A 12,010-nucleotide genomic window follows, 5' to 3' on the forward strand; every position below is an offset into this window, starting at 1 on the left:
GTTTGATTCAAATATAAATCGATACAATATCAATTTATTTCTACAATTGATAAAATTCCAAAGAAACTACTGCTTACTAACTTCCTATTTGTTGTATTAAATCAATCATGAGTTTAACCAATCAATCACAATTATATATTCAATCATATATCATTCAACATGTTATACAATTATTATCATACAATATTAAATGTATAGGATTGACAATGCTACTAGTGGATCCTTAAGTATATTCATATCATCTTGTTTAATCAGACTATAAACTTTAGGTCGTACTAGTGCTAGTGTTGGTGTAACAAAATATGTGCTTGATCTTTCTCTCTAACATTCACTAGCTCCTCTTTCATTTATCTTATTCAAGGACCATTCAATGTATCCTATAGATCTACAAATCCTATGTCTATAGATCTCTCTGGATTATTCCACTATAAACTCTGATCCTATTCCTTATTGCTGATATGAACAATTATCCATTCGATGTACTTGTTATCCACGTTAGAAACACTATTTAATTATCAAAAGCACTTCTGTTATGTCTCCTAGCACATCGAGCACACTCCTGTACACTCCTCATAAATACCTCATATCATTTTGTATTGGTAGAACCCTTTTTTCATTATTTTCTCCTCTGATCATGTCATCTCATGATCTCTTCCTACTCATATTATATTTAAATGTTGGAACTGTCAAATTATTTTTTATTATTCTTTTTATTATTCTTGCTCTCTCAACTAATTCAAAAAATTATTGAATCCTCAGTGGTACTAGCAAATTTCTCAGCTCATCTTTAAGTCCTCTTAGAAACCTATGACATTTTATTTTGTTGTACTAATCAACTATGAAGCATATATAGTCAATGTAGTAAATTTTACTTTATACTGCATTAATGTCCTATTACTCTATTCCACCTCAAAAATACCTCTTATATTTTTTTTGTCGGATAGAAGGAGGTATGAACCAACCTTTGAATAAAACCACAAACTCTGTCCACAAAATTTGTACATTTACTTTACCCGAAAATTTCTTCTATTGATATCTAATCTACCACCATTCAACCTCTCCTTCAAATAAGAATATAACTAGTGGAACTTTCTTATTCTCTAGATAATACAAGTTGTCAAATATCTTTTCAATCCTGAGTAATAAATCCTTTGTACCTTATGGTTCTATTCCTCCCTTGAATAGTGGGGGCTTCAACTTATGGAACATTTACAAATGCATATCCTCTTCTGATTTCATATGTCCAATTTATTTACTCTATTCATCACTCATTACCTGTGCAAGTATACTTGCAAGCTGCATCAAAATATTAAAATTCATTAGAATTATTGGTGTACTCTATCCATCATGTATATCATGAATACTTTGACCAATGTGATCCATTTTTTCACTTATATTATTATCTTTCCTAACCAAAAAATATCAAACTCACTGCACATACACATATATGCAATTAATCAATTAAATATGCAAATGATGAAATATATATTACCCACTTCTACCCCACACAATTTTATATAGATCTAATTATAGTTCAACTCTTCAATAACTTGACTTTGATACTAAATTTGTAACACCCTAAAATCTAAATGGGAAGAATCACATATTTTTTATGTTCTAACTAATATATGAGAGTGACTAATTTTATTTTATATCAATTAAAATAGTAAATACATATGTATATTATATCATCTTTTAATATAAAACACTAATAAAAATTTATATAATAACCAAAAGTTTAATTTAAAACATCAAGTTATCACTAAACACTTGTAGTTACAAAAGAATAAAATAAAATGCTAAAAAATCAACAAAACATGTAACTCTAACATTGATCAATCCCACTCTGCTGGTCTCCTCATATCTAAAATCAATTAAATTCACATATATAATGAGCTTTCAAAGCTCAGTAAAAATCTAAAACATCCAATTCTTTCAATGTAAGGTCACAAGAATCAATATGCATGCTCATTTCAATTAATATAAAATTAGTAGTACTGGCTATCAGTATTAACAATGATCAATCATTAGTAATACAGATCAATATTATCAATAAAATGTGAAAAGCTCAAAAATTATTACATTAAAATCAATAAATTAATATCATGTACTGGAAAAGCCAATATCAAAATAATCAATGGAGTGTCGTATACAACATTATATGTTATTTTCATTATATTAATGATTCTATTATGTGCCTTCTATAAATATCTATTTTATATCAAATGTTATGCCATATATTTGTCTATTAATATGTCATATTAATATACTATATTAATATGCTTATCAATATGTTTATCAATATCTTTATCATATTCTATGTTAAGTTATAGTAGTCTCAATGCTGGTTCTATAACAATCAAATTTTTTTAAATGATTCATTTTATAATGAGAAATCTAAATTTCAGCACTGTAATTTACCAAAGTGGAGAGAGGGAAGAAAGAGAAAGTTATTTGGGGCATTTTCATCTATCAATTTTATTCAAAATTTCTTCTATTTATTATAAGTAACTCAAAATTTATTTTATTATTTATCTCCTCTAACTTCCTCGATAAGGAAAAGGGAATGGGGGAAAATTGTTGGGGCTAAGGTTAATGAAATGGACTAAGATATTTTATTATTTAAAAAATCATTAATTTAATTTTGCACTAAGGTGCTCAACTTTACAATGATGTTGCATTTCTGTCTAAGGCCCTGTGTCATAGTGCAGACCCCAAATCCTACATTTTTATCAAAAACTCATGAGCTCAACTCTCGGGTGCTGCCACCCTGATGACATAAAGATCTCAATGATGTTGCAGCATCTACTATAACGCCACAATGCTCCCACATAAAGAATTTCTAGAAATTAAGGAACTTAATATTAAGGATTGTTATAACAATGCTCTCACCTCATTATCAAACTTGATGCTAACTAAATACAACTGACTCATTATAGTGTTCAGATTATTTAGGTATTATGCCATTAAAGTGTTAAAAATATCTTTATATTGAATAATTTCTTCATAAAAAAACACTTTGTTTAAGACTGACAGCTTCTTATACATCTTAGTCAATATAGCCATGAGATCTATTGTAGTCTTCTAATTAATAATGTTTAAGGAGACATATGATGAAGTGAAAGTTGAATCAAACATAGGGTAGTTTGGTTAAGAACCTTCCACTCCACTATAGTCTGAGCCCAGCTTCTTGATGATTTCTTCCAATAATAAATACAACTTCTTATACAACAAATCTTCAATTTATATTTTCTAGAAAGTATAGTTCAATCCATTGAGCTTCTCAATCTTATACCATATTTTATCAATCATTACTCTTACTTGAACCGAAGATATGGCTTTGATACCAATTGTTGGAAAAGTGAAACAACATAGTGAATATAAATAAGAAATATAAAAAGCAATGGAAAGAAAGAACACTATGATTTAATGTGAAAAAAATTAAAAGTGGGAAAAAACTAAGTAGCCGCACCACACCAAGAAATTCACTATAAAAATATTAGAGAAATCTCTTTTCTATTTCACACTCTTATCTCACTTCACCCTTGCACCATTCTCTTACAAACAAACAAAGAGAAACACACTAAAAACCTCCAAGGGATATAACCCTTCATGGAAAATGATAAAGAAAACTACCCATCCTATCTTGCAGTGCCATATTTGGAGCACCGTGAAACTCAACTCTCTGTCAAATATGTCTTGTTTTACCATATAATTCATGCATATTATTTCTCATCACATAAATAATGTATTTTATACTTTAAAAAAAAAATTCATTATAGAGCTAAGCAATAATCCCTAACTTATCTCAAAGTTGAAGGGAGGAATGAAACCCCCATTAATGATAATAGTATTCATTAAGACATCTTTGAGTTTATTGAATAAGGCAAAGAAACTTGAACTTAATATTTTAAAAATAGATTTTCCTTCACATCATGGATCATAAGAGCAACCTTTGTATCTTTTGTCTAGAGAGGAGAAACCTTAGAGGTAGCATGCCCCCAAATGGAGCCATATTGAGAAACACACCAAATAGAAAGAGTTCAAAGGTATTATAAAGCTTAAAAATGACCTTGAATTTATAAATTTGGTTTAGGGTGGAGATGGATGTGAGGCTTGTTCCACCCTCGTGGCAGGGTAAAATGCTTTGATACCAAGAAATAAGATGAATTTCCTATAATCACCTCCATCATAAAAGAACATAGAGGTTAGAAAGTGACACTTTTCATGGTATATTCTAAACCATATACAAATTGATATAAGAAGAATCAATACTTATTTATGGAAGATTTGAAGTTAAAATCTACTATCCATATAAAGAGTTTTAAATTTCCAACTCACAAACCAAAAATTTAATTTATTAAAGAGATATGTAAAATGCTTGCCTTGGTGGTGACCCACATAAATAGTAAGACCCAAATAGTTTATGGAATCTATCCCGTCGAAATACCTATAGTTCCAAAAAAGTGATTCATTGTATGCAACTTTAGAGAAATAAACCACATATTTTTCTCTCATTGACTTCAAGGCTCATAAAATAGGTACAGGAGGCTAGGTTGCTTTTAAGAGAAAGAGCAGTAGTGTGGCTGTTCTCTCCAAAAACTAATTAACCATCTATAAAGAGTATGTAAGAAATCATGTTGTTATAAGCAAGAGGAGGAGAGTACATCAAAGCATAACCTCTATATCCTAAACATAAGAACAAAACATCTATGGCAATAGTAAAGAGAAAATGTGATAAAGGGCATCCAAACTTAGGTCCATTAGAAGATTGAAAGTAACCTTTAATTTTCCTATTTTGCATAACAAATATCATTTATATAGATAATAATCCAATTAATGAAGGGTTGGAGGAAACTATTTTGATCCATTTTGATCAAAATCAAGTGTTTGTTCGTAGAATCAAAAGCCTTTTTGAGATTGATCTTAGCATAAAAGAAAATTTTTAGGAGTCAATTTGAAAATTCTAAGTGACCTAATGATCCAATGCAATGTTGTTAGCAATATTGTTGTGTCAAGTAAAAGTCAACTATGTCTTATGGGTTATGAGTAAGAGAATAAGATTCTATTTGTTAGATAGGATCTTTGTAATAACTTTATAGAAAGTGTTGTAGAGGGATATAGACATATAGTTTGTTAAAGGAATTTGAGTAACTAACCCAAGGGATTAAAGTGATGAGGTTATGCTTAACAAAATCATGAAGTTTTGAAGTATTTATAGAGTGTACTACTAAAATAAATTTCTCTTTGATAATATTTCAACAATGAGTGAAAAATTTATTCATGAAGCCATTTGGGCCAAGGATTTTATTAGCACTCATTCATGAAGAACATTAATTATTTTTTTGTTAGAGATGGGTGGCTTAATGAGCTAAATTGCCTCGATAAGTGGAATAAAAGAGTATTCATATGTGCTAGGGGGGAGGAGTTCCTGTTTTTGACAAGAGAATAATAATAGAGAGAAATTGCCTCAGTGATATTGTTAAAACCTAGTCCTATTATTAATAGATACCTCTTTAATACAATTGAAAATTTTCTTCTTTTTTATAGGAAAATAGATGAAATTGAGGTAATCATCTATTTGAGTTAACAACATAGCTTTGGCTCTTTTATTAACTAACATATGCTCTATGGTAGCTATTATTCTTAAATAGATTGGGTCTCAAGAATGAGAATGTTATTATGTGGTTCCTTTTCAACCAAATAGAAAGCAATCTCCTACTCCTTGAGATTAAGATGAGGAGAGATTTAAATGGGAAGTAGAGTTCAAATTGGACTCCTAAAGAAGAGCTTTCAACCTTAAGCTTTTTAAAGAAGACACAAATGAAAACTCCTATGAAAATTTTTTTGCGAACCCTTCTTAATAATTGACTGAAAGCTAGTGATGGTGGTCCAAAAAAAAATTATCTATGGAAGCCTTGTTCACTATATATCACAAGAAAGTAATGAGTGGAAAATATTGGTTATTGGATATAGGAGGCAGAATATTGTAGAATAAGGAATAAAAGATGCAGAACTAGTCAATATTGTAAAATAGTCTATCATTTTTTGTTCAAATGAGATTATATGGTTGGTTGTTAGACCAACTAAGATATAGTCTCATTTTCTAAGGATCTCATTCAAACTGCTACAAAGATACATTCTCTAAAACTTGACATTCTATTGAATAAAGTGTGGTTCCATCTACCTTCTCATTAATTGATAAAATGTAGTTTGAATTGCTATAAACAAGCTAATGAGAATTAGTAATAGAACCAATATTGTTAATGAGGATAGAAAATTCCTTCTATCAAGTGAGTCAATCTCTACATAAACAAATGTTACAAAAAATTAAAGTGAACCAAGGAATACCACTTCTCCATGGATGAGTTGACAAGTGTCCATAGAAAGTTGGAAGGGGATCTGAAATGGATTCCACTCAACTCAAATACAATCACTAGAACTATAGTGGAAGTTTCTACTATGATATTCATTTGAAACAATAGCTAAATTTTGTGAAGATAAGGGTCAGAGATAATATCTCTATTCACCCTAGCGTCAAGGAGATTAAAGATGTCAATACTATAATCTTGGATCATCCATTGATAATCATGGATCTTTACTTCCAACTCGAGGTCATTCATGTCCCATGAGGCTATTGTTGGATATCACATAAGTAATGAAATATTACTTTTCTTCCCCTTTTCTTATCCTTTTGATCGGATGATGTTGAGTTGGGAATCATGATAGTCTTATCCTCTAGAAGTATGGTTTATAAATTATCATGAGAAGTGGTGGTAGGACATGTATTTTGAATGATGGAAAGTAACTGGGAATCAGGCTACAAAGTAAAGACAGTGTCATCCATTTGTAGCTAGTCCTACAGTGCAAAATGAGGGGATATATCCATAAAATTTGGGATGTTATAGCGGGCTTGGGGGTAAATAGATTAATGTATACAGTTGGGGGGATCGAGAGGTGTGTGTGTGTGTGTGGGGGAGAGAGAGAGAGAGAGAGCTTGCAACTTTGCTCTCATCATGAATTCTCTAGCACACAATATATACACATAATAAAACTAATCTAACTTTATTATAAAATTTAGCATGATATTCTAACATTTTTCCTTAAATAATTATGTTTGTAGTGTTAGGTGTTAGCAATCAGTATAAAGTGAGTGAGTTTGGGAGAGTTAGCCACTTGCCCTTCCTTGCACTACTTCTCCAAAACATAAACGATAGAGAAAGGTCATGTAAGATATCTTAAACTTGTATTCTTAAATATTTTGTATTATTCTTAATATTATATATATTAACTTTCCATAATATTATTTTTAATTCAAAAATTCTATTCTTGAAATATGACACTCTCTGTGAAAATCTACAAGCCTTTTAGATTTTTGTGCCCTATCATTTTGAAGAAAAAAAAGACGTAGGAAACAAAATTGTTAAATACATCTAAATAAAAAAAGAATATTTTAAAAAAGTGAAATTAAGAAATGTATTTTAAATATTTTTACAATTTTTTTCTTTAAGCTTTTTTAATTATTTAGCATTATATTTGTTGTGTCCTGGAGTATTTGTGGTGGTAGAGAAATATAAAGTTTAATGTCTTAGCATTGTATGAAAATCTAGCACACACACAGATAAAAAGATAGGGTGCAGCATTTATCGGAGACACCAAGATTTTTACGTGGAAAACCCTTGAAAATGGGGAAAAACCATAGGGTTTGGCCCAGCTTGAATGAATCCACTATTATTTGCAGTCGATTACAAAAGAGGCCCTTCCTTAAGAGGAAGGATTTAGATTGATGTACATTATATGAAGTGTATTACATGTTGGGAATACAAAGAGTGATTGTTGATGTGTTCGCTTAGTCAGAAGGACTGTAGTCGTTGGGCAACGTAAGTCAGAAGGATTGTAGTCGGCGGGCGACATAAGTCAGGAGAACCATAGTCGGCTAGCAACGAAGGTCAGAAGGACTATAGTTGGTGGGAGACAGAGGTAAAAAAGACTGTAGTGGCGGGCGACATAAGTCAGAAAGACCGTAGTCGGCTGGCGATGGAGGTCGGAAGGATGGCGTCAGGTAGACATCCAGCAATGGACAAAAATTCAGCATCAGATAGAAGTCTGACAAAAGTTTGACAATAGGTAGAAGTACGGCGTCGGGTAGAAACTTGGTGACAAGTGGAGGTCCGGCATCGGGAGGAAGTTCGACGCCAGTTCGCGGCCGAGGAGAACTTCGGTGTTAGATGGTATTCGGACAGAACTCCGACATCACTTGGAGTTTAGATTTTTGAGGATGGCAAGACCCGTAAACAGGAGGAGGATAAAGGGAAAAGGTGGAGTGGTTCGGATGGATGACTGATATTGAATCCCTTGATCATGGACCGTTTGTCAGACATTTGAAGGTCTTAATGATGTCAGAATTCAACAATCTTAGGCTCATTGGATTTGTCTCATCGAGTCGCTCAATTTGAGTATAAGCATGTCATGTTTGGAAACCGTTTGGTAATCCAAATTATGGTTTGAACCTTCCAACAGTGCTTCGGGTCCTTGATTTGGACTCATTTGAGCCCGGATTAAGTCAAATTTGGTGTTGTTGGGTTTGTATTTCCAAGACAATCAATTTGACAATAAGTTTGTTGAAATTGGAGTTTAGATGATCCCAGATTTAATTTTTGAAGTTTCCAACATGACTTCTGCCGCGAGATTCATGTCCGATCAAGATAATTTCTTGATGACATATCAGTTTCCCCCATATTTTTAGACGTCGAAGCTCCAGGAGTTTGAAAATATATGTGTCAACGTTTTACATTGGTCGAATAGCAAAAAATTGTGTTCCAACAAATATAAACTTTCTCAAACTTGATCATAAAGCCTCGTTGAGCTCCGAAAGGGTCAAAAGTGAGTCCGGAATGTCAACAAACATGTTCGGGAACCCCAAAAATGTTCAATTTGGACCGTTCGGACCAAAAATTAGGCCCGAACAAACAAAGGTGGCCGAAACGGCCGGCCGGCCACCGCTGGCAATGGCCTGCGCGTGGTTCCGTGGCAGTTAGCTTGCAGTTTTTTATTTTTTAAATTTTTTTTTAATCTTTTTTAACTCAAAAATCTCCAAAATATTCTAGAAAATTTTAGAAATTTTTAAAAAATTCGAAAAAAATCTATAAATGTTATAAATAGACCCCTAGGGCCAATTGAAAACCTGCACCTTCTCTTCTTCTCCCTCTGACTCTCTAACAGTTGAGGCTTTCCATTATTTTTCAGTATGTGACTTTTTCTACTTGACTCAATGCCCCTCCTCTTGTATAGAAGTTGGAGATTTCCTCTCTTTTTCTTTCTTTCTCCTCCATTTTTCTTCTTGCTCTATAGGCCTTCCGCTATTTTTCATAGGTGAATTTCCCTACTTAAATTCAGTTCACCTCTTCAGTATAGATGGAAAATTTTCCTCCTTCCATTAACTTCTCCTATAACTATCTTCTTACAATCGAGGCATTCTGTTGTTTTTCGCATGTGACTTTCCCTACTTAAATTGGCGCTGCTCTTCTTATATAAAAGTTAGATTTTTTGTGGTCGTTTCTTTTCTTTCCCTCCCTTATCTTAACTTTCTTACAGTTAAGGGATTCCCCTGTTTGTTGTAGGCGACATCCCCTACTAAAATTCAGGGCCCCTCTCCGTGTGTAGAAGTTAGAATTTTTGTAGTAGTTCATTTTTTTCTCCTCTAATCTTCTTCTTACATTTGAGGCATTCCACTATTGGTGATAAGCGGAATTCCCCTATCAATCTTATGTGCCCCTCTCTTGTATATAAAGGAGTCACAATGAGAGGTTATCTTCTTAATAGATAACCCTTAACAGAAGAAGATAATTGATGCTTGTATGCCAGGGTGATTTGAGAAGATCTTGCGGTAATAGTATCCGGTAGAAGAACCAGAAGTGATGAGCAGACAGGGAGAATTTCGATGCTAGTTAATCGAAAGTTCATCGCCGATGGACGATCGAGTGGAAGTCTATTGGCAATCAACGGCTGAGTGAATAGTTGAAGAAGAGAGTTGGTGTGTTACAATTAGTAGTTTGAGCGAGAAGGTGATGATGGCTTATATGAAGTAAAGGACCATCGGCGAATATCAGGCAAAGGGCCGATGATATTGGTGGTCCAGTTGCATTCTGGAAAGATAATATGCATTCATACAAAAATTTGCCAGCATCAGATATCCCTGATTCAAGGAGCCAAAGCAGTGTGCTAGGTTAGTAGTCTGGCGACACACTTATAGTGTCAACTGAGTTGAGGCCCGATCAAGATCAAATTGTAATCTTTTTTTGAAGAAAAAGTTATTTGAGAAGACATGTACAAATGATGCCAAGAATATTTGACAGTTTCGAAGTTTTTTTGTTGTTGGATGATAATAGATTGTACAAATGATGCCAATATACTATTTAATTTTAACTTCTTATGAGAATAAATGTACACCTGAATTTGAATTTATATAACTTTATTGTATATGAAGTTAAGAATTTTTCCCTCATAGTAAATTGAATTATTTATAAATCTTTGAGATATGCTTCGATATATTACCCCACATATTTTTGGATGCACTGTTAGTCTGTTAAGGTCTTTATATGAGTGATGATTTTATCAACCACTTTCTTTCATTGAATCTTTATTGAGAGAAAATTATTTATTTAGAGCATTACTTGATGATGCTGACCTCTGTAGAAGATGTCACAAGAATCCACCAAGAATATAAGACCTATATGAGATTGTATGTCAGAGACCTTGCTCGATAACATTAACCTGTATGGAAGAGGTCTAAAGAATCCACAAAGATGTATGACCTATCTGAGGTTGTATGTCAGTGATCTTGCTCGATGACGTTAACTTATATGAAAGAGGTCGAGAGAATCTACAATGAATGTGAGACCTATTTGAGGTTGTATGTTAGAGCACTTGCTCGATGATGTTAACCTGTGTGGAAGAGGTCAAGAGAATCCACTAAGGAAGTATGACCTATACGAGGTTGTATCTCAGAGCTTTTGCTCGATGATGCTAACTTTTGTGGAAGAGGTCGTGAAAATCCACCAATAATGTATGACATATCCGAGGTTGTATGTCAGAGATTTTGCTCAATGACATTAACATCTGTGAAAGAGGTCGAGAGAATCCACCAATGATGTATAACCTATCTGAGGTTGTATGTCAGAGCTTTTGCTCGATGATGTTAACCTGTGTGGAAGAGGTTGTTGAGTCTAGTAATTAGGTTGTTAAGCCTAAGTGAGTGTCCCAAGGCTACAAGAGGGGGGGTGAATTGGAAGTTTAAAAAACAAAGTTAAAATTTAAGACCCCCTTTTTATAATTATTGAACCGAAATAAAATCTCTTTTAAATTTTGTAGAAAAAGGTTTTTCAACCACAGAGTTGTTTAAAACTGAAATAGAAAGTGCGGAAATGTAAAAACAGTAAAGTAAATGACACCAGATTTATAGTGGTTCGGTCTATAACCAGACCTACATCCACTCCCCAGAGGCACCCTCTGAGTTTTGCACTAATACCAATAGTGACTCTCCTTTTGCACCCACAGCAAGGCGGAGAAGCCTTTACAACACACTCTTTTCACCACTCCCCGGTGCGGCAGAGAACCGTCCGTCCTTTTACATAATACCCAGTGTTGGCAGAGAACCGTCCGTCCTTTCACACTATCCCCAGTGTGGGCAGAGAACCCTTCCGTCCTTTCACACTCTCCTAGTGTGGGCAGAGAACCCTTCGTCCTTTCACACTCTCCTAGTGTGGGCAGAGAACCCTTCCGTCCTTTCACACTCTCCTAGTGTGGGCAGAGAACCCTTCGTCCTTTCACACTCTCCAAGTGTCGGCAGAGAACCGGATCTCCTTGACAGATCTTCTCACAAGAATCTAGAAGGAAGAAAGAAAAGAGTGAAGTAATCCCAATTCACAAGTAGAGACTCTTACCTTTAAACCCCAAGTGAAGCCTTCACGCTCCAATAGTAAGAATCCTCCTTCGAACACTCTCTCACACT

This window comes from Dendrobium catenatum, unplaced genomic scaffold (genome assembly GCF_001605985.2).
Source record: "Dendrobium catenatum unplaced genomic scaffold, ASM160598v2 fragScaff_scaffold_743, whole genome shotgun sequence".
In the NCBI taxonomy this organism is placed as follows: Eukaryota; Viridiplantae; Streptophyta; class Magnoliopsida; order Asparagales; family Orchidaceae; genus Dendrobium; species Dendrobium catenatum.